The sequence below is a fragment of the Hylaeus volcanicus genome, chromosome 3 (assembly GCF_026283585.1).
Source record: "Hylaeus volcanicus isolate JK05 chromosome 3, UHH_iyHylVolc1.0_haploid, whole genome shotgun sequence".
Lineage (NCBI taxonomy): Eukaryota > Metazoa > Arthropoda > Insecta > Hymenoptera > Colletidae > Hylaeus > Hylaeus volcanicus.
The window spans coordinates 9,966,853-9,990,785 of record NC_071978.1 but is presented as its reverse complement, the minus strand read 5'-3'; the positions used below and the strand labels follow the sequence as shown (position 1 = coordinate 9,990,785).

The 23,933-nt window shown below is 36.1% G+C and overlaps 1 protein-coding gene and 1 long non-coding RNA gene across 3 annotated transcripts in view; one reads left to right on the top strand and one right to left on the bottom strand.

Annotated features, from left to right (window-relative positions):
• LOC128874440 (uncharacterized) overlaps window positions 1-23,933 on the top strand; it is a 346,195-nt gene that overhangs the window by 138,846 nt on the left and 183,416 nt on the right. The window lies entirely within an intron of this gene.
• LOC128874446 (uncharacterized) lies at window positions 13,282-22,850 on the bottom strand. Its single transcript, XR_008456642.1, has 3 exons — window positions 21,930-22,850; window positions 14,744-14,910; window positions 13,282-14,666 (listed from the first exon to the last, which is right to left on the bottom strand). It is a non-coding gene; the product is annotated as an uncharacterized LOC128874446 (long non-coding RNA).

Genomic DNA, 23,933 nt, shown 5'->3' with positions numbered 1-23,933 from the left:
CACCTTTCGCGTGCAAACATTTCTATCATGCTTGTAGTACGGGTGACTTCAAAGATATTTACAACGGACCGCGGCGAGGCGGGTGGGGGGGGGGGGGGGATGAACGGAAACGTAAAGCTATATGTAATAGATCAAAAAATACAACAATGCTTCAACAAAACATATATGATTCATTCAATAAATTTAAATATATATTTACACTAACATATCCTGCACAACAAGCCTATTGCGTCCCTAAAACACCAAATATCATTTCCCCTTTTGGAGAACTCTTCATAAAATAAACTAAGAATGCAATAATAACAAATAGAAAGAATCGTTAAATTATCGTTGCTCACAATTAGAAAACTACACCACCGATGTTGAATAGCATGAAATATAATGCGATCAAGTTCCAGAAATAATTACGTACACATTCGGTTGACCCAGTTCTATACTGTGTACGAGCATTGCAAAACACTACCGCAACTATTGGTACATTGCAGAGGGTAAGCTAATTGAATAGCAATACCTGGACTATAAATTCCCTCGTTGCTTGGAGCGATCGTCGACGATGCAGCTTTTTGCCAAGAAGTTCAATGGTGTTCAGGATTGTTTCGGTTTTTTGAACTTGAAACTTTGGCTGTAAATACGTTTATGTAAAAAGGTACGGGCGGGCGCTATCGCGCAAACATTCAGTCTCGCAGAGACAAATACAGGCTCGTCGAAGGTCGTGCGAAATTTGCAGGTCAACATTTTCGAACTTTCCATATAATGTGTTTTCTCTGCCCTCGCTAGTACAACGCTCGCGAAACAGTGAGATCGGCCGACCAGCCGCGTATAATTAATTAACATCTGTTTATGCTACGGGCCAGCTTATAAATATTCATGGAGCACTGTCCAAGGTATCCAGTCGATTCAGTCGATATCCCCTGTTTGCTAAAAATTGATTCGATCCGCGCTGGAAAATTTCGCACGAATAGGTACCATGTTCGAGCATTGATTAAAAATGAGAAAAAGTTTTAATCGTAAATTGCTGTGCCTGTTTAATTGATATAATGGGGTATGATTAAATCCAGTGGATCAAAGGGCATGGAATTCGTTGAGCTCAGGAAACTCTTATCATATTCCGTTTCTAGTGTGTACAATATGTATAAAATATTATTTATTGTTGTTTTGGTCTTTAAAATTCATATTCGTAGAGAAGCTTGTGTGAATGTACGATGAAAATAATAATTCTGGAGTGTCAGTTAATCCATTCGTTGCCAGGCAAATTTAAAGCGTTTTGCTTTGGGCGCCAAGATTCAAAACAGACATATAATCTAGGTTATTATTTTGATAATAAGAAGTGATATCAAATTTGTTGTTTTAAAAAATAATTTAATTTTGTGAATCCTCACATCTTTTGGTCTTATACGAAGATTAGTGGAAGAAGATATCATAGATTACTTATTTGTAGAAGATATTAATAATTCACATTCGAGTAAGTTATCAAGAGTGTGTGGTCCTTGAAGCAAAACGTTTCCAAATAAAACGGAATGGATGCATGAAACATTAAAAAGAAATTCAAAATTAACGATAGTATTTGACGTCTACCATGGCGGTGTCGACTAATTAAATTATTATTTCCATGTTACTTCGAAATCGAAGTTCAATATCGGAAATCATTAATGGTATTTCCGAGGTAGCCAATTTGCCTTTTTCGAAATATCACTCGGCACGAATTAAATAAAATTGATTGAAATGCAGTAAGTAGAAGAGTGCAACGTTAAATGTGGATACCTGACCTCGTCGAGTTGTCATTAAATTTTATTGATGTTAGAAGGTTGACAGACGCAGATGGCAACGAGGCAAATGGAAATGGAATTATATTTCACGAAGTGTTTTACGATTCGGAGTCCATTAAATTGATCAAAATTGTATCTGGCAGCATAATATCCGGTGCCAGGTCCAGTGTTATATTAAACCAAATTGACTTTAAAATTATTCAAGGGAATGTTTCGTTTTCAAGTTCATTTTCAAGTTTCTAGCATTTCTAGAATTCTGTATCATCAGGTTATGGTTTATAACTCACAGGTTTCTAAAACACATTTTTAAATTTAAAAAATTTTATATTCAAATTCCATATTCTCATCATTATTGTCACCTGTTGTAATTCTGTTGTTTTTCTAATACATATTCTTAATTTGAGAAAATTAAAAACTTTTAAATGCATCACGAAGAGAATAAAAGATGATATTAAGAAATTAAATCAATCTTAGTATCTTCGTTTATTTTTCGGTGTTAATAACTCAGTCATAAAGCCTCAAACTCAATTTCACCGTGTTTTATTTGTGACATACTTTGGTAATGGAACCACCTCTTAAAGTATTCACCAACGGTATATTAATAAACGATAAATTTATTGTTTTGATTACACAAATTACACACGCAAAGACTGTCGATCGTTGTTACAGATTGGATATACATCAATTTAGTTGTCAAACGCAAATATAAATTTTCCGCGAACTAATATTACTTCCCTTAATCGAGCCAATGAAATTGTCGAAATTGAACTTGACGTAACTTGTAACAGACCCAGGGGTAGACGAATTCCGCGTCAGTACACGTTAATTGAATCACGCAAACAGCGAAGGATTAATTAGTTGTTACCGAACTCGATTCTCGTATTTGTAGTTCGGTTGCTGCGAATCTATAATACATATATTGGTCGGGAGAGACAACTTTGTCGGGTGCACGTAAATATCAGCCGATGGTTAGCACGTTGAATAGCCATTAGGAAGAGTTGAGGACAATCAAGTCTGTCGAAGATACGTACAAATTTGACTGGACATTTGTACTGTCACTCCTGCTTAGGAATTTTTTTTCCGTTATTCAAATGAGGGCAATGACATACTTCATTATAACTTCTGTATCTCTATTTCTGTAAGCGAGGGGTGTATATGTACATTACACCCCACACATGTGTACATTATAACATATACATTTTTTAAATTGTATATTTGATATTATTTTTAAATGTATATATGTTATTGTACATATACAGACATATCATATCATATTTTATATTATAATAGCAACAAATGTCTGTTATTATTAATTACAGGAGCAGACAAAATTATATAACGGTTCTATAGAAAATTAAGAGTCAAGGTTTCCCCTAAAACTTCCTCTAATCTAATTAAAATTCTAATTATTGTCATTTGTTGCTAATTCGATTGTTCTTTTCTGTTTCAGGTAAGTCATGGAAATCCAACATAGACGAATCTACAGCTAATTTTTAATGATACTTCCAGTACAGGTATCTATCATATATATTCATTGGTAAAGAGAAGTATTATAGTCTAGCTACAAAATATTTATGAAATTGAGCCTTCCAATCAACTGTTTCGGTAGGCCTAGTGTTGAAGGCTAAGTAACAATTCCCAACATTAATTCGCCCACAGATTAGAATTAAGCATAATAATGCCAAAAACCTGAGATAAAGTGTCCTCGGCGGCGCGATCTTGACAATACACCCTTAAGGGAAACGGTCGATTGAGAACCCAATCCGGCCGCGAGGGCACGGTCAAACCGAAGAAGCAATCGGTTCGATCGGAACGAACCCATCGATTAAGGCCTCGGTTTCGATTCACGTAGCCGCTGCAAAGAGGAATGCGCAATTACGTGGTGACAATTGATCAAAGCACTCCTAAAACTTATTTGTGGCGCGCGGCGCAGCTGTGCGGAAAACCGGAATGCGGCGCGTGTGCCACGCGGAATGACTCACGGAGAGCGTGCTAAATTCAGACAGGCTGCCAGCATCGCTCCTCTAGCACGGTCATGCAACGCGGAACATTCGTCAAAAAGGGGCGTCTTTGACTCACGTTTTCGCATATTTACCTTCTCCGTTTCCAGCAGTGTCTTCAACAGAGCTTGGAAGCATTATAAAGTTCTGCTCAGAGGTCGAGCAACTTTTTCTGAGGAGGAAAATTAATCCTTTACGCTCGAGACCTTTTTTTCTAGTGTCTACCAGCGACTCGAGAAGAAATTTTTGAGATTTTTGTAAGGCAAGGGGTTTGAATTTCACCATTGTGTCTGATGTGATCTATTTCTTGGGAATTCTATTCATCGCATTGAGTCAGTAATGTCTTAGCTAAGTTGTAATTCCGAATTTTTTTTTAGAAGGATATTACAATTTATGAATAGGCGTGTTATGGATTATTCTTCAGAACAAATTATAAGAATTTTGTATGACTCCACCTTTTCTCAATTTCACCTCCTCCTTAGACATGCATGTACCGTATTAATTCGAAAGCGTTCTAGCTAGAATTCTGAATTTCGGCGGATTTATCATAACACCTAGTTCAGTGTTGAGAATAGCAGGCACACGTCACTGCACGTGACTGGATGCAGGCGGCTCGTGTTAGTATGTTTGCTTCAATGTGGGGATACCCCAACACTGCAGTAGTAATTATGACAAATTCGTTATAATTCAGATTTCTGTGATGCTTAACACCTCTTACGTTCTGTTGTTTTGTTGGCAAATGTCTAAGCTTGTGCTAAATATACTACTAATCTGGCAGAATGAACAATAGCATTCATCAATTTCAATGCAACTTACAAGAATGTATTTAAGAGTTCTTTAAATAGTGCATTATATTAGTCTAACGTGTGATCATAATACATTTATAGTATTTCTATTTTTAATATTTCATTATCTTCAAAGAAGATGACAATGATCGCTCATATTTTCTTTTTTTCTTTTTTAATCGAGGCATTCAAATCTCAAGGGATTTTTATTCGCTTAACGAAAAAATAAATTTATATGTGATTAAATAAAAGCTTGTCAGAAGTAGATAAATATCAACATTGAAATTATTAGCATAAGTAGAAATACTTTCAAGAATTCTATCATTCAAACAGTACAAATAATACAAAATAGTGCGTTGTGCGAGACTCGTCGAAATGTTTTCAGGATCGCACGAGATAACCACGAACCGAAGAAAGGACTTGGGATCAGCCTGATTAAATTCACTATAGAAATGTGATTCTGATCGCTCCTCGTTAGCAAGTGATTTATTCACAGGTGATACAATCGGCCAACTGACCTTTTTCAATTTCGGAACGTGGCGACGATAAGCCGTTAGCACGCAAAAAACGGAGTACCAAGAGTGGGGGGCCGCGAGTTGCTCGCAAAACGAAACGTGCGACAAACACCGTCGATCCGAAAAAACTCCAAACGGCCACGAAAGGAGAAGTCCGCTGTGGTAACGGACCGAGTTATTCAGAAACATATTTGTACAGAGGATTCAAAATAGCGTGGGCGAGAAAATGCGTTTCTCGTATTTACTGAATACTCTAAATTCTCGGATTAAACAAGCTTAACAACGCCCAATTGCAGCATATATGCAACGGAACACTATTTTAACAATAGAAAACGTTGACGTTTACAGCGATTCCGAATCGCGCTGTCAGGGCGACGAGAAAACAAAATTTCTTTCGTTATGAAATTTGCGTGTAAAACAAGAGGCGCTCAGCGCATGGTATGCATGTATCGTAGAAAGAGGATTCACAGAAACGAGGACGAAAAGCCGAAAGTACCGTTTTTCCGCGTTTGGTCTGAAAGCTTTGTTCGCCGTGGTTTTTCTCGTTGCGGGAAACACGGAGAAGTATGTCTCCTGGTTGGAAAGCTTGACGCTCCGTTTCGCATTATGATCGTGGAAAGCAGCGATACAGCATTTCGCCGGGTGAGATGCTTGAAAATTTTATTTGACGCATCGGGGGAGAACGCAATGCAAAGGGCGCCAACCTCTATGACAATCTTATTGTACAATTTGAGAAAATGTAATATGTGTATGCAAAACATAAGTCGATACGAAACATAAACGATTAAATTAGGCAAAGTCACATTAGTAGATGCTTGTGAATAAATAGCCCTTTTGAAGCATTCTGATTTTATAAAACACTGAATTCTGAAAAATATCAAAACAAAATTTATAAAGTAACAAAACAAAGTTCGTAGAGTTTGTTTCATATAGTATGGATAACTTAAACCCAATTTAATACATAATACTTGTATTATTGTTAATGATAAAATACACACAAAAAGTGAGAGAAGAAATACGAGAAATGTGAGAACAATATTGAAAAATTCGTAGAATACTGAGTAAACTTATTTTGAACAAATATGAACGACCAGTTAATAAATGTAGTCCGATTCAATCTATGATATTTACACTATTGTTAATACAAAATGTGTGCAAAAAATATACCTATATTAGTGGTATATATCGACTATATTATTTAAACATTTATGATCCCATTTGTCGTAACCAGTAACTAGAATCTTTGGAAAGGCAGTAATATGGAGACACATTGCGAGGGAATCGTTCATCATGTCAAAATTATCTAATTATTCGCTGAGAGAGGTGAGAGAGGGAGCAAGAGAGAAGGGGAGACTGTACAAGCAGAAATGCATCGCGGTGCGGCGTGTGTTACAATTCGCCGCTGTCGTCATCGATGTAATCTACGAGGCTATAATTTGCAGCCGCGGTTAAATTGAAAATTTCCCCGGAAAGTATTGTAAAAAAATTAGACCATAATGGAACGTAACGAGCCACCGTTTATCAAGTTAGTTTCGAGACCAGGTCGAATTGAAACTAACGAAACGACGCGAATAATGAATTTAGGATAATATTGCATGGCTCTCGTCGTTCCATAAAAATCGCCAGTGGTATTGTTACAATTAATTAGGTAATAGACTCTCATCACGTTTATTATATCATAGGCTCTGGAATACTATAATTTGCTGGGCTTTATGTAGACTTTATTCACTGGAATGACATTTATGAAAAATTAAAAATTCAGTAATTGTTTGTAGAATAGTGCCTTAGATTAAATTATCCAACGACGTGTGTCTTTTGTAAACATGTTTTGTAAAAATGTGATTGATCAACAATAAGTGGGACAATCTCTTTCTGTAATTACAAGTGGCAAATGCTTGTATTAACATCTTCCACGTAATAAAAAACTGCTCACCACTTAATAAATCAAGTTTGTATTGCTTCGTGAAATTATTGGACGGTGCTATAACTTTTGCTTAATGTCATTGTGAGCGAATTAAGAGGCAATTAAGGTCAGGGATCCGCTATCGATGAGAAGCAAGTACCGATTTCGAATGAACCGATTCAATTTACGGAATCGGCGTCGCAGTTCGTGTTTTGATATGATTTAATTAATAATTTCGACTCCCGCTGACAACTGTGCGCAACGCGGCGCGAATACGTGCACGTTTCGAATCGGAACAATTTAATTAATGAATGTAATGAGATTTCAGCGCGAGCGACATAGTATGTATTGTTCTGAATCTGCGTATTCGAAATTAACAACACAATGTAGAGGAGGGATGAGCAGACATTTTTAATAGAGAAAGGATCGCGTACGTAAATAATATAATATTTAATGGTTACCACGTTTGTAATTTTAGTTAAAAGTGGATCCTGAAAATAATATGTTTTATTGTAAATGTGTTTGGAAAATTAATAATCTGAATCTTTGTAGAGCGTAAAATTATTGATCATTTATGTCATTACAAGCATTCTATTTATCTTTATCAAAAATTTCAAACATTCTCTAAATGTATGAAAATACATATGATATGAAAATATTCCATTCAATAGTACAAGAAGCAAAAAGTATTTGGGTTGTGTTACATTTCGTTAACGTAAATTTGATCATGAATTTATTGAATTACAAATTAATTAAATCATACCGCCTACGTAAAATTTAAAAATCTGTATTATATAAGCTGGCGTATACAACTTTTTGCTCGAGTAACGTAAAACTTATTATTGAAAGAGTGTAAAAAATATCGAATATATTTTTTTGATACGCGAGAATAATGCATTTCATTTTTAATGGGAAGTAATTAGCGATCGTTAATTAAAATTTGTTCGTCCAAGCTCGTACACGTTCGTCGTTTATGAAAATAATTAAAAATTGCTTGAATAGGATTATTGACTCGCGCATCGGTATCGGTGAAACCCCACACGAGAGAGTACTATAAATGTCTCTGTGAACAAAGTCGCGTATAATTAGTATTAAATGTCGTTGAGCTGCGCGACTATTGTCATTACCACCGCATTACATCGGGTTAACGATTGTGCTGCTGCGTGCTTATTTCCGATCAAATACCGTGGCGTGTCGTATGTAACTCGAAACGTAACTGAATAGTCATTAAAATAATTCATTGGATTATGCTGGCGCAATTTCTGATCACGCTGGGCGTGCAGGTTCACAAACTTTGCGAGCTGGCAATACTTACCAGCGTGTTATGGGGTTAAAAACGTATATCTCACGATCACTGCCAACCTTTATCTGATGGATGTCCGTGAATGTCTACTAATCATACATGGAAATGTTAATTTTATGCATGGATACTAATGGGTATAAATTATCTACTTCAGTAAGATTTATGAAGGCTCTACTTTTATTTACTTTTAGTCCTGCCTTATGCAATGTATTTCATGGATCTCTGTTGATAATAGAATGCTTTACTTTGTTGATTTGTTTAAATTGACACATGTAAAACGTTTTGAAATTATTATTACTTGATTTGTTATGTATTATTCAATATTTTCTAGGTAATCTCTTATACCTAACCATAAAAATCGAAAATGTTATATTATTTTTTTGCAATTAATTGCATTATTTGGTTTTATTCTTTTCTTTGTAATTTAATGTGTTTTTGTGTGAATTTTAAAGTCTTCAAAATTAGGTTACTAACAACAAATATTATTGTTGCTTTTATACACTATTTTTTTTTATTTCATATTTTATTGCATGCAATTCTGGTAAAATAAAAATTTATTGTTTGATCATCGCTACTATCACTAAGTGTGAAAGAGAACAAAAACATTCTTTCAATTTAACTCGTATAAGAGTACTAATTTCACATTAAAAATCGTCAATAACGTTCTGAATTGATCAGGTATATTTAAAATATTTGCGAGAGGTGAGTAACTAGCGTTGCAAGCAATTTCAAGCAAGACAAAATTATATGCTTAAAATTAAATGATGTGCTCCATATAGTTAAATTACGGGTATATAATGAAATGCTCGTAAAAATCACGAGATCAAAGTACGCTTTTAGAAAGCTGGACTCGTCCGGAATTGAATCATCAAACATCGGGCTACAAAGGGAATTTGTTTGCTTTTTGAACCATCGGTTTATTCTGCAGTGCTCCTTTTAGAATTCAAGGAGATTCTATTTTCCAATGAATCGATAACCAATATTGTTTAATATTTTCCATCTCTGGGAGTTTTAATGAATCCAAACCGAGTGCATTAATGTTTCGTCCGAAAGAGTGTTTAAACTGTACACATTGTATAGCATAATGACGGTGTTTCTCAAAATTCATCTTTCTATGGATCCTCATAATTAAAGCACATTTTTGGAGCAACCCCCGAATGTAGGATTAATTTGATTTCATAGTATATTTTTAAACTGCATTTTATTACAATGACTTTGTATTTGTAAAATTTGTATTCAATTTGAATATCATACTTTTTAATTAAAGCTTTTATACCTCTCTTTTCGATGTAATGCATATACATACAGATATGAACAATAAGTAGAATAGTCGTTTCAGTATTTTTAAATTCTTTTAAAATTAAGTTCCCAAACAGAACTGTCTCATTAAAAGTAGAAACTAGAGAAAAATATACTGTTTCTAATTATTTCTAATTTACTATATAAAATACAACATTTTTCCAAAATGTTTCACTGCCGACGACAGAAAGCTTTTTAATGGGTGCTTTTAATGAAAAATAATAAGCTACGAGTAAGCATTTGAAGAGATTAAAGGTTCACAGATCTGTACATGAGAATCACTGACATATCGTGTAACCATTAGTCGTCGAAATGCCAAAAGTGAAACATCGTGGCAATTTTCTAAAGGCTGAAACTGTACTCGCGGTGACTTCCTAGCGAACCTAGGCTTGTCTTCTCTTGTCACGCGTGATATTTCTTCGAGGATGATTCTACGACCGCTCTAAATATAACAGTGTGAATTCGCGTTGCTTTGTGCATGTTGAAAGTACGCGTCTCGTTTCCGTCGCAAAGGTCCATTCACAACTGCCCACAGAAATGGTAGTTATACCATTTATTCTTTCATGCGATGATTTCATTCGTCATAACGAGAGAAAATGTATACAAACGTGAAAACATTACTTATGGTAGCGGAGAAAGCAAGGCGTGAGGGAAGGTTCGGTGAATGACTCTTTTGCAACTTAACTTTAGTATACTTTATGACATATTGTGTTGAGTAGTGTTTGAAAAAATATAAAGAAGTAAGAATTATCAAAAGAGTTTTTAAAAAGGATAATGATATTGAATATGAAAAAGTGAATCATTATAATGTGGAAAAAGTATTAAAATTTCACTTTTTTTTTTCTTTTATTAAAGAAGGTAGGAAGAAAGTTCATCACTTTTCTATTTATTTAAATTCAAACGATAGAATTTAATTTACATGTAATGTGATTTTAATTTCATTTCAGAATAATCGCCTAAAATTTCCGAATTGGGGGAAATTTGTTTCCGAACAATTACGGGGTATTATAGTACCTACTATCAGTTATGCAACGGTATTCATATTCAATGCGAAATTGTAGTGGCGTGTAAATGCTTCCAGCCATGTGCTTTTCTAGCTTCGCTTTCGAGAGGGAAAACAAAGTTCTATTTCGATTAACATGAAAGTAAAGCATAATGAAGTAGGGTAGAGTACAACGGTCTGAAACGCAGAATAATTGTTTGGAAACATTTTCACGCCACTATATGTAGCATATAGCAGCGTTTGGATTACATCAAAACTTATTAAAAGGTAAAATCAAGTGTGAACTTCAAGTCACTTGAAATATCACTGGGAAAGCTTGAAATTCTTATTAAAAATTGTTTCTGTCACTTGCATCGAAATAAGACCCAAATTTTAGACAATACAGTCCACATTTGGGTCTAGAATTTCTATTTCCATTTCAAAATAAGTGTATTCCACGGTGTCTTTGCATTCTAAATTCCTAATGCATGGGTTTCATTCAAATTCCATTTTATTCCTCTGTCGACGGTGATTCACTTTTGATGGATTCCGTCGCGTGTACTTCATTCTTCGGAAGATAAATGCCATTGGCTGATGACGAATTGCGCGTGCAACGACGGGTGCGTAGACGAGCTTGGGGAAAGACAAAAGGAACGGAAGAAAGAACGAAGCGGAGAACGTTAAGAGGATTACGGTTGCATTAAACACGACTGGGCAATTCGCCAGTTGCGCTAATCGCGATGCATTCTTACGTCTTGACGGTCGATCGATCACGAGTGAGAAAATGGGGTGATATTTTATTACTCGGCGGGCACTTGGAAATAGTTAAATCGATTGTAAAATAACGCAATTTCAGATAATGTTGGAGATAGAGTGAGAAGCAGAATCATAAAAGAAATGGACTTAAAAGTATTTTTTTATTATTTGCAAATTACTCATAACAAAGGAAAATAAACGTTAAAATTTACGTAATATTATAACATTTGGAATATATTCCATCTTGACTAAAAAGATTGCAACTTATAGAGTCAGCTTTTTACCATGGTTTCTTGTAGTTACTAACGTTTGAAAAAATATTTTGTTGTAAAATAATGTAAATTTTGTGAAGCTACGACGAAATAATTATCAACCTTGATTTTTCTTTGTTATGAGTTATTTAAAAACATTTATATAGTTAATATACTTAATAAATATTTATTACTCTGTTACAGACACGGAACTTATTAATATTGTTCTCCTTTACATAAATGGAAATCTTCCAATAAAATTTATAAGTAGCTTCAAAAATAAAATACGTATTAGGCATTTCTTTCCAGATACTTTCTTTAATTTCATTTACTAAATCCCTTGTTAAGTCGTAATCTTCTTTTCTCAAATATTCATAATTAAATGATTCGAGCAATACTACTTTGTCTGAACTATTGCATACTCTAAGTCTTATTGAAATTAATAACTACGCAATACTGTAATATCCTAATCGAATTTTAATTGCGACATAAAACTTGTTCATGATATTACAATCAGATAAGAGCGAGAAGAAAGGTACATACTTTTTCAGGATAATTATACGACTTCCACGAAGAGCACAGATTCATTATTAAATTAATCAAGTAATTCTACTTTTTCTGGTCTATTTTATGCTCGAAGCCTCGTTGAAATTACGATGATTAATTACGGTGTAAAAGTTGTTCATAGCATTACAATCGTGCAAATGCGGATATACTTTTTCTGGATACTTTTTCTGGACTTACACAAAGAACACAGATTCATTATTCCGATAATTTCCTCTGTAAGCGATTAAAACGTATATTCTTACGCATTTCCGCACATTAATGGCGTCCTTAAATTCCATTTGACGTGTTAATTAGCGCCGTTCGACGTTCATTTAATTCGTGAATTTTTTTTTCCTGGCCTCGGCACGGATTTTGGTCCAATTAACGGGGCGTCCTAATGCTCACCAAACGAAGTAAAATCGCGTATCGGTCGCAGTTATGGAGCATTGGAGCTTTGCCAAGCTGTACTTGTTACTCTCGTCTGTCCTATCGTTCACTCAACTCGTATTACTTAAATTAAACGAACTCTACACTTTTTGTTCTATATTTCTTTCCATCTTCTGTAATTTTCATTTACATTACGTTCTTAATATACGAAAGATCGGAAGTAGCGGGGATTAGTGACCATGAGATATTTATGTAAGAAAAATACCAACATTTCTTCCATATGTCTGTTAAAATTCTTTTTCAAATATATGTGGTATTGAGAGGATTTCTATAAAAGCCTTTAGGATATTTATAAACGATTACAATTGAACGTGAAAGTGTCTATTACAACGACGCTGTCAAAGATATTTTGTTATTTAAAAAAATAAAATCCTAAAACCTTTTTTGAAGAACCTTTCTAGCCGCTTCATGGTTTGCTTCGACCGTTCTTTGTAAGTCTTCTTCAGGACGCGAAGATGTCGATCCATAATATAATGGTAGTTGAGATGAATCAGATATGCAAATCTTCGCGTGGTAGTTATCCTTGGATTATGGCAAGCTTATACGTAGAACAGGCATTGTTCGCGATAATAGCGTGAAATGTTGTGTCGAGAATATTAAGGACAATTTTATGATAATGTAATTTATGTTGAATGTCTTATATAGACGAGTCAAGTACTGCCAGTTGAAAGTGGAGTAAAGGAAAGTTGAAGAGGAAGAGGTGTCAAATAAATAATTAGAATATTCACTAAACACCAAATATTTAATTGTAAATCAAAATTATTGAGTAGTATGTGCTGGGCTATAAGGGTAGAAATTTGAGTACTTTTTTGACTCATTATCTCTATCAATTCTAGACAAAATAAGAGACATGTTCACTAATAATACTAATGATAAATGTGTAGTTTTATTCTAGAAGTATTATTATATTACTTATCTTCTATAATCTTAGTTGGATTTTGAATTACTAAATTTGTACTATCGAAAATGAGTAGATGTCGAAGATATTTTATATTTACCAAACAAAACTCTTATACTAAAGCCTCCCTTATCGTTCTTAATACACCTACCACGCGAGAAGTTGCCAGTGAAGCATTGAAAATTCTCTATAGCATGAACTACAGTTGCGATGATCCAGCGCCTACGTAACCCTACATTTCTAAGGTCAGGTTTATGTACGGAAATTCTCACTAGCCCTCAAGAGACACCCACGCTCAAACGACCCTCGTGCGATGTTCAAGACGCGCGCATGAACGGAGCAACCCCTCTGGTGTAAATGCTCGCGTCTAATGCGTGTTTCCACGTGCAAAGATTATTGGTGTCAAGAGTATGCAAGTTTAATGGCGCCAAAACTAACTGCGCTAGGTTGTGTTTGCACAGCTTTGAATAGTCATCAACTTGCGCAGAATTCCTTATCTTGTCATGTTCTGGAGTATCAGCATATTTTAAGTTCTACTTATTTTTACTGATGCAGTGCTTATATTCACTCTAGAATTATCTAGTGTTTGTTCAAGAGTACGTAGGTTATAGGACTATAATCTTTCAGATTTGGGAACTACTAATCCTTTTCCTGGGGAAACATGGCGAGGAGATTTGAAGTTGCAACGATTAGACCTCTCTTCATTTACTAATTTATCGAAAATGGGTACTCGAAGACGGTTCAATTCTAGTCAATGTTAAGAAATCTATTTAGGTTTTTTCACTGGTGAAATCTAATATGACATTACTTGGCTCTCTAAAATGTTATAACATCTATATGTTCCCATCGTTATAAATTCTAGAGGAAAAACTTAAGTAATGAGTTGACATGTTACTATATTTAAGAAAATAAGTATCAATTGAGTGGTATAAATAATCTTTCTGTCAGACATGTCTCCCTAAGACTAAAATCGTCCTGATTTATCTCGTCTGTTACTTTGTCATGAAGCAGGCTGACGGTCTTCTGTCACATGGGCGGACGTGGTTGGACTAATAGGCGTGCATTTCAAACTTACGTTGGTCGTCTCACTATCAATGGCATCTCTGGATTGTATCCTTAGTAGAAGAAGCTGTGTTAAATAGCAAAAATAATCCCAGAGGAAAGTGTCTTAACTTTGAAGTTGGATAGGGTTTCAAAGCATCTGTCCTTGATGATCTGGATAACGAAAGAGTGATAGTTATTAATCAATGCAATTGTAATACCTTTGAATTTCCTTAAACTTTGGCACGAACTTTCTGGACAACCCACAATATAATAATAAATCATCGAGCTCCTTAATAGTAATGTACTATTAAGGGCTATAATGGCTATGTTTGTACACATTAATTTGTGGCCTTTCTGACCAAGACTGGTTATAAACTAACTGCCTCTGCATTCCCTCAGCATCGCCACATAATCACTGAAACACAGAAGAGCACACTTCAGTCAGCTACAAGCACATCATTGCATGCATTTAGATTTACAGTTCACTCTCCTATAATTACTTCAGTCTACCGTATTAGGTAAGTTGTCAGGAGTAGACAGTCCGAGTGAAACTTTCAAACGTACAAGGACAAACTCAAATTAAACTCTCTGCATAATTATACACCTATACCTGTACGCATTCGAAGACGTAGTCCACTATTCTACAGGCATCTAAGTAAATCGAAGTCATGCAAGTGAAAACCGAACGTACAAACATACAAAAACAAACTCGAATTGGACGCTAGGAACATACACACACATATATTACACTTCGCTGTTGTGTAATTACTGGCATACTTTGTACGAATTGTTCATATATCTTATTTTAACAATCGTTCATAAATTTATTTTAATAGTATATAATAAAAATTTTATCACTACACGATATTCAATTTTTTCCATTGTAAAAAAAAATACTATGACACGTCAATTGGAACAGCTGTACAAACAGTAGCGCCATATTTAAAAAAATCAAACGAAGAACTTAATAGCGCTACGTATTCGTAGGTTTCACATTGATGACTCCTGATAATCCTGACCGGCCGAAATAGTTGGAAACGACTATAACACCGCAATTTCGTTCCTTCGATCAGCCTATCCCCGGTCGTCTATTCAACCGTTGAGAGCGAAATCTCGACGCGCCTAACCGGGTCGCGGTATATCCAATAAAGGTGAAATTGCGGGGGTACCGGGTAGCGCGAGGGGGAGGGGGCGGACCGGGGGCAAACATGCGGAATCTACGCATTGATGTTTAATGCAAAATTCAAATCGTCCCGTCAGCCCGGCGATCCGCTGCCTACGTCGCCAAGACACGCTTGCTCTCTTTCTTTCGTTTCCGTCGTCCCTCGTGCACCTCCTGCCCCCGTCGGGGGTGTAACATATGACGCAGTCTTGGCAGGTATTGTCAGGATCCCAACGATATCTTTAATGTATGAGTCTGAGCGGACTCGGGTAGCCGGCTACCGCGGTAATTGCCACTGTGTTGGCCACGCTTCCAGTATACAGGGTGTAAGAAAATGTCACGTCCTGGCTTATCACGGATGATTCTACGCTCCGCGATCAACGAAGACACTGGTTAATTGATTAGCCAGGAAAGAGAATAGATACATTTATCGGTAGATTTCCGAGCGATGTTATTATATTGTAACATTAAAAAATGAAAATACCGCTTGGTAGGAATTTTCAAATTGGGCAGGATGTAGTAATTGGTTTTCGAAAAATTTGTTTATTTGTTGACAGGTATAAAATTTAAGTACTTACAAATTTAATTTTAATTTTCATGTAGCTTCACTTGTTAGCAATTTCAGAGAACCTATTATATTATTCAATTGTTCAAAGCAGTCGTTTCGTCAAAAATTGATGTCTAAATTTTACTATCAGTTAGACAATTTGCCCATCATGATAACGTAAAATTTTCTTGCACCCTGTACAGGTGTCGCAGGACGCGTGTGCGCACTTTTCGCCCTTGTTCTTCGAGTTCCCAGGTTTATCGACAGGTTCTGGCCTCCTTCGTGCCATACCGTTGATGCCCACTCCCTTCGGACGACGGGGCGCGGAAAAATTTATCGGTTCGTTGTTCCTTTTTTCAGAGTTTATCGGCCCACGGCGCTTTCCCGTCTTGTTTATGCGAAGGATTTCCCGTCGAGGCGCGAGCTACCGTTTCCTGGTTTGACCCAGTTCCGGTGATTTGACTTACCTGCGCTGATACCAACCAGGGTCGCATTGATTTTGACACTGGGGGGAGAGGACAATGGTGGGAAATATCCAATTCGAGGGGTTGGTGCTTGCGTGACAGTTTTGAAGGAATCGTATCTGCAGGGTTTCAAGTGTGTAGGAATTTATGGGAGCAAAGAAATTGTTGAGATATACAATTGTTGAACCTGAAATTTTGTTCATATTTGAACAATTTATATTTATATTTGATTGAACATGGTTGTAAATGTTTAAATTTGTCGTACTAGTCTAGGAATAAGAGTCTAATTAAATGTTTCAGTGGCTTACTGCTGAAGTCGTCAATGAAAGAAAGGTTCTAAAGTTTGTCAAACTATAGTGACGTTGATAATTGTCACGTGTGTTGGTATTACCCTTTGTATGGTAACTGATTCATTAACAAACGTTATTTCTGTGTAACGAGTGTAAAAAGGTTCTGGAAATAGGAAAGCTAAACAACGTCCGATTTATGAAGCTTAATACTACTAGCACGCTCATTTACGCTACGCTATATCTCTATATCTCTTCCAATCTTTCGTTTCTTTGCTTTCTCCGTTCTCTATCGAACGGAGAAATTTCTATTTCTATTTTTCTATTTCTATTTTATTTAATTTCTCTAATCTAGAAAATGCTCTACCGCTTGTAGATATTCAATTTAAAAAAATATATATCCGATATATCAATTATTATATTGGATAATTTTAATTAAATTTTTGCGTCTATAATTTTTCATTACAAAAGTATTAGATACAACGAGGTTAAATATGTTGGAAACATTAGAAGTCGTTTATTTATAGATATATTACCGTGTCTGATCTGTTATAGGTTATTCTACTGTTTCTGGTCGCGCAGTATTGAGAGTAGATATATGCAGTACTGTTATTACTTCGTATTTTCTCTTCTGTTTCGTATTTATACTTTTTAGTATGAAGAATATTCAAAGTACTTAGAATTCTAAGAGATATATTTTTGGATTAAGTAGATCCTACAATATTTTGTATTTTTAAATGTCAAGTTGTTCGCATTGTGATAATTGTGGAAGAGAATGAATGAAAAGTTACTCTCGAAGACTGTTTTCATCGAGCATAGTATTTTGCATAGTATATTCCAATTTCATTCCCGCCCATCTATCTCCAAGATTTTCGCCCAGTATATCCTTCTTCGTCTCTCGCAAACGCTTCTCCCTGTTTCATTCCATTCGTCTTCTCTTTCCACTCTATTCTCCATACACGTGTGCGCGGCTCAAGCCCACGTACGTGGAGTAAATGAGAGAGAAAGCCACGTTTCCACGTCGGCACGTGGAATCCCATCGTAGAAAATTACGCGAATTTATACCACAGTCTACCGTCTCTCGTTTCGAGCGGGGTTCATCCGTCCGCGAATTGGACTTCCTGCTGGAAACTCAAACGATCAAGAACCTGGTTTGTCACGCGTCGAATGGCGTTAACATGGCTTCCAGGATGAACCGGTTTAATGCGACTTTACGAATGCTTCCTTTTTAAGATCATCCCTAACCTCCTCGAGATTTTCTTAAACGATTCAGTTATCTAGAATTTATTCGCTTTACCGAGGTTCCGGCGATCGGTTAGATGTGTCACCGAGAGCTGAAAAAGATGAAAACGGTGAAGTATGGCGGGGAATGGCGTACACATATACGTGTGTATGTGTGTAAGAATCTTCAGATAAGCAGCTTTGCGGATGAGAAAGTTTCCACTGCTGGAAAGAATATTCAATGTATTTGAAATTTCAAGAGACACATTTTTAATTCAGTATTTTTTACGGTGTTTATAATTTTTGGGGGTTTATTTGTTTAATTTTTGTTAATTAAGAAAGAGAGGAATAAAAAGTTCAAAGTGAAAATAGGCGGAAGAAATATGGATGATCATTTTCTGAACAGAACAAAGATGAAATTACCGCAAGATGTAAATAAGACATCCTACCTCGATCATTCTTTGTATTCGATTTCTTTGACGTACACTCGCAATATATGCAACACTAGAAAAATGGATTAAGAATTACATTTTAATAAAATAATAAAATAAATAAAATTAACTTCACTATTCATGGACAAACAAAATTTTCTTCTATCGAATGAATCTGTAGAAATTTTAGTGAATGAAATTTCTTTGTTTAAATTAGAAAAATGTTGAACTCCGGCGTGATTTCTGTGGGTTCTGAGAATGTGAAATATACAACACGTCGACTTTAGGAATATTTTATAATACATTGTGTTCTATCGTCGCCACTGTAGAAGCTCACACTGTCCTGCTCGCTTCCGAGATGAAATTTTGAAAACTTGTAGCTTCGTGGAGGGCTTCCGTCGAACAAATTTCTCAAGGAATACCTTGAGCAGGAAGCGACCACCCAAATTAGGAGACACCTTGTACAATGCCATTTCACATGGATCCCTCGAGAGATCGGCAAACATATTTTCCCTTCGAACGTTTCCCTGTACAGGAGTATTGAAAGATCTGTTTTCTTCTTGAGGACATTTATCCGATCCTGGTAGGATCCTACATTTTTAAAAATGTGATTTCCGTACCTTTTTACAAAACTCTACTTTTGTGAATATATCCTACTTTTATACAAAATTAATATTACTGGTCGACTCCTTTCTGTTCTTTATAAAATAAAACATAAATGAATAAAACATAAACATATGTGTATCCCTTAGAACTATTTTTTTACATTGAGTAATTACAATCTCTCGGTACTATTACACAGATCTCTTTAAACCATTTGTATTTGTCGTTGATTATTCAGATAAAATAATTCCTACCTCCGTTATAAAGTAACATTCAACTCCTTCATCCGCCATCGCTCGCAATTAGCGCGATGCTTTCGCCGGATCTCCTTCAGACAAAAATTAGTTCATTGTCTTATTCCTCTCAGAGACGTAATCTAATTCCGTGGCGCGGAACAAACCTTCATTCGGTGTTCTCCGAAGGAATAAGCCGGGATCGCGCGTAACCTTGCGCGCACGGATTAGAGATTGTCTTGTTCAGAGGCAAATTACATTAGTCTCTCGAGATTTTCTCGCGTATGTTTCCCATAGCACACAGCCCTTCCGTGAAGAATGCGAGGAACGTATGCTCGTACCCGCCTTTTATCCTTTCTCGCCGCTGGATTGCGAGGAAAAAGAAAGAATGGCAATTAGGTATCGATCTGGGCTGCAGAACGAATGCAGAGGAGTAGTAGGTTTGCATTTGAATTCGAATCACTATTTTTAACGGCACGGATAGGATTCGAGTTATTAAGGTTATCTGGACGGACTCTCCTCTCTGCTATACGTGATCTGTTTTATTTAGGAAGTTCTAGAAGTCATTTACCTCTAAACTCAAATTCGACTCTTCTGTCAAAAATTCTATTGAAAAATTCATTTCAATATGAATACAAATAGAATTAATTTCGAGTATGGAGTATTAAGTATCAATATTAAATAAAAGCACTCCACAGAAAACAATATATGTATAGTCTATTTAATTCCACAGTTAAACTGAGAAATTAGTAATTATTGTATTTAACATAAAAAATAATTTCATTTTATGATTCTGATTCTATTTTTCATTTATTATATTAAATGTATAAAGTTATGTATCTTGTATTTATTTTACGAAAAGTTTAACCACTTCAATTTCAAATGATGTCAAAATTATTACTTAATCTTAAAATGATTTCTGTTAGGTTTTACTTAAGGGGTTGTGATCTTACTTTGATTTAAATTTTATCAAAGAAGAGTAAAAGAGTATTATCAAACTAAGTTATAGATATTCTAGAAATGCAGTCAAGGCTAAAGAAATCCTAAGAATAAAATAATTCAGATTCAAAAATACACGATGCGCATAAGGTGACTATCCAAATACCCAAATCTGTAAGTCTGTACAATTCTATTTCCACTTTTGGCACTCCGAAACTGACACACAATTAGTGCACCTAAATTTGGAACGATTCAGACATAAACATAGTCTCCACTGCTGCCCTGAACGCATGCACATTCGACTCGATGGAACTAATGCAATATAATTAGAAGTCAATCTACGTTCAATTAGTCGCTCAATTGCAACATTGTTTTCATAATTTCGTTACTCCATGTTGCGTCACATACTGTTTGATGATTCCAGCGACTCCCAAAACGAAGAACGTTGCGTTACAGTTCCGATTATAAGGTTATAATTCAGTCCGCAACGATACTGAAATTGCGCGATGCAAGACACGAAACTACTCGAAACGATAGCAACATTTGGAAATAAATTTTGCACGAGCCGAAGGTTGCGTTCTTTGTAGAACGATTGACGTTGAATCGCGAGTCACAATGAACTTTATCGGGATATCGCTGAATAATTTGCGCAACTCGCGAAGCAAACGAAATCAGCTCATCATTTTAGTCGTATTCAATTCTGGACCCATTGTAAAGTAACCATTAATAATATCTTCTAGGTCACGTTAACCGTTTTGCCAGTTCACTATTAATCAGAGCTATTTCCATTTATATCATAATTTTGCGGATGCCCCGGTGCGAGCACGTGAGATAATCTGCATGCGAATACAACGAATTTGCACCTGCGTGTACGAAGCGTTTCGTTTATTTGCGTCATATATCTCTGCATGGTGAAATTTATTAAATCATACTTAAAGCGAGGAAGCGTTGTCGAATTTGGACGAGCGCTGATATCTTTGTCTGCCCGTTCGTATTTAAATAAATATTTAAATTCACCTAATAATTAATAGTAAATAAATTTAATAATTATTTCAAATAATTATTAGTATCACAACGTGCGGGATTATCTTTAGTAAATATTCAAAATGTACATACAGTGAGCAACAAACACTTAAGCATGAAAGAACTTTTATAGTTAAGTGAGACAGTGTCAGACAGTCAGCAACAATTATTCAAACATACGAGGATGTATCCAAATTAAACTCTCTGAATGAATATACATCTACGACTATATGTATTCAAATACGTAATCCACTGTTCTACAGGTAATCCACGTTCTCCAGTAACACTATAAACACATAAAATAATTCATTCGGATTCAGACTTAACTCATCGTTTTATTATTAAACGATTTGCTGTCTAATAATATATTTTCTAGAAAATCTCTGCATGCATACAAATCCAATAAAACGTGAAACAGTTTCTAACCCTACTTTTATCCTACAAATATCACACGTCTGTGTGCAATCTCAGACACGAAAACTCTCCAAAATTAATCACGCTAACGCAAATCAGTCCCAAATCACCTTTTAAACGAATATCCTCTCGCATTCCATTACCATCAATATTTTATTCATCAGCCGGTCGATTTAGATCTCGCATTCAATTACAACTACATTGATTACCGTCGACCCGTTTACACACGCCTGACACACCGGGTTGAAACGCCGCAACGTCACCGTCGACGTCGTTACATATTAAACATTAGGGGAATCACAGAAAGCGGTCGTTAAAGCGCACTGCCGCGGCGACGAACTCTCCGGCGACGACTGCTCGCCGACAATTTGTTTTCCATCGCCGACGATATTTCCCCGTACTCTTCGAGCCGTGTGCACGGAAAGGCTTTTGCTTCGCTCGTTTCCTCCCGGCCGACGCGGAGATCCGTTAGTCGGTGTTGGCGGTGTCGCTGTTTCGCCGGTTGTTTCGTTGCTTCTTCGCCACCATCGCGGGCGAAACTTCGCGGTGGTCCGAAATCATGACCAGGGACGAACGAAAGTTGGCCCACGTGTGCGAGATAAATCGACGGGACACATGCCGGAATCCGCAACCGACGTGCCGAGTTTCGTGCAATTCTCCAACCGAATAAACCGGATCCGGAGAGCGGATTTGCGATTTTAACACGTTCCTTCGAGGACGGCCGAGGGTAGGTTGCATTTGTCGGAACGCTGCGCCACGGTTTGATGGATATCGCGGAACCGAAGGCGATGCAGACGGTAATTGGGATTCGGAATGACGCGATGCCGCGGTCGATGGTAACGAATTGTCCACGGTTAGTGGCTGTTTGGTGGTAACACTTCGGGTTCGAGTGACGCAGATGTGTATCACTCGGATCTGCGTATTTATGTGATTAAAGATAAATTTATGGCGAGGTAATTGCAGCACTAGTTGATCGGTTAAAGATTATTTCTTAGAAATTTGTTTTGATTATTTTTAATATTTTATTTTCATTGATATCAATGTCCTCTTGACATTGAATCATCAAAAAGCACAAAATCAATGAAAATATTAAAATATAGTTTTTTAGAGCTTTAGCCTTGTAACGAATAGATTATGAATATTTATGAAATTATGACAAGTGTAAATATACAAAAATATACAAGGCGATGTACAACTGCACATAATATACAAAATATGGAAAATAAAATGCACGTTATAACATTTAAACAACAAAACATACTTCAAGTTTCTGTTCCTCGTGTTATGAAATAATTAATGTTACGACAAGAAGTTTCGATTTCAGTCTTTAAATTATGAAGATGATATACAATTTGTACATGCCTAATAACACTGTTTAGAGTGACTTTAAAGTCTGGTGACATAGAGAAAGTCAGCAACGATCATTATTTTTCCTCCACAGATTAAATATGCCTTTGTCGAAAGAAGAAATATATGCAGACTTTAAGGATACTCTCTGTTACTTTCTTCAAATGGATCCTTTCTCAAGCTATATCCTTTCATTTGAGATTTTGCTTTCGAATGAGACGATTGCATTTGCCTGAATTTACGGTGGCTTGCGCGCGTGCACTGTAGTACTCTTAAACCTGTTTACGAATAGGAAACGGTTTGAAATTGCAGTTGGCAGAATACTCGGCGAGTCCGAAAAATGCTCGTCGAAAGCTGAAACTTCGAACCTAGCGGTTTTTCACCACCAACGGCAATGTATTTCACATTACTTTATGATCGCAGTCGGTGTGACTGACAATTGTGACCATTCGTTAGGTGGCAACGAATTACGCGAATCGCTGCAGCCTGCTGGAAATTTCGAACGCATTATTAACACCGACGATGTAATAATGCTCGAGTTATTAGTACACGTCATTAACGTTTTATTTCGATTATCTAATTCCCGTGAAATCGGTCGATTACTCGCCGATCGCGAGTGCTGAAAGGCATCAACACTGTAGTATTAAATTTTGTATAAAGCCATAAAGTAAAGTGGGGATTGGCATGATTATCCCCGCCTTTTCATCGAGTTGATGCCATTAACTTTTGGCTGGCATCAAAAATTATGTTATTTAGATATTTAATGG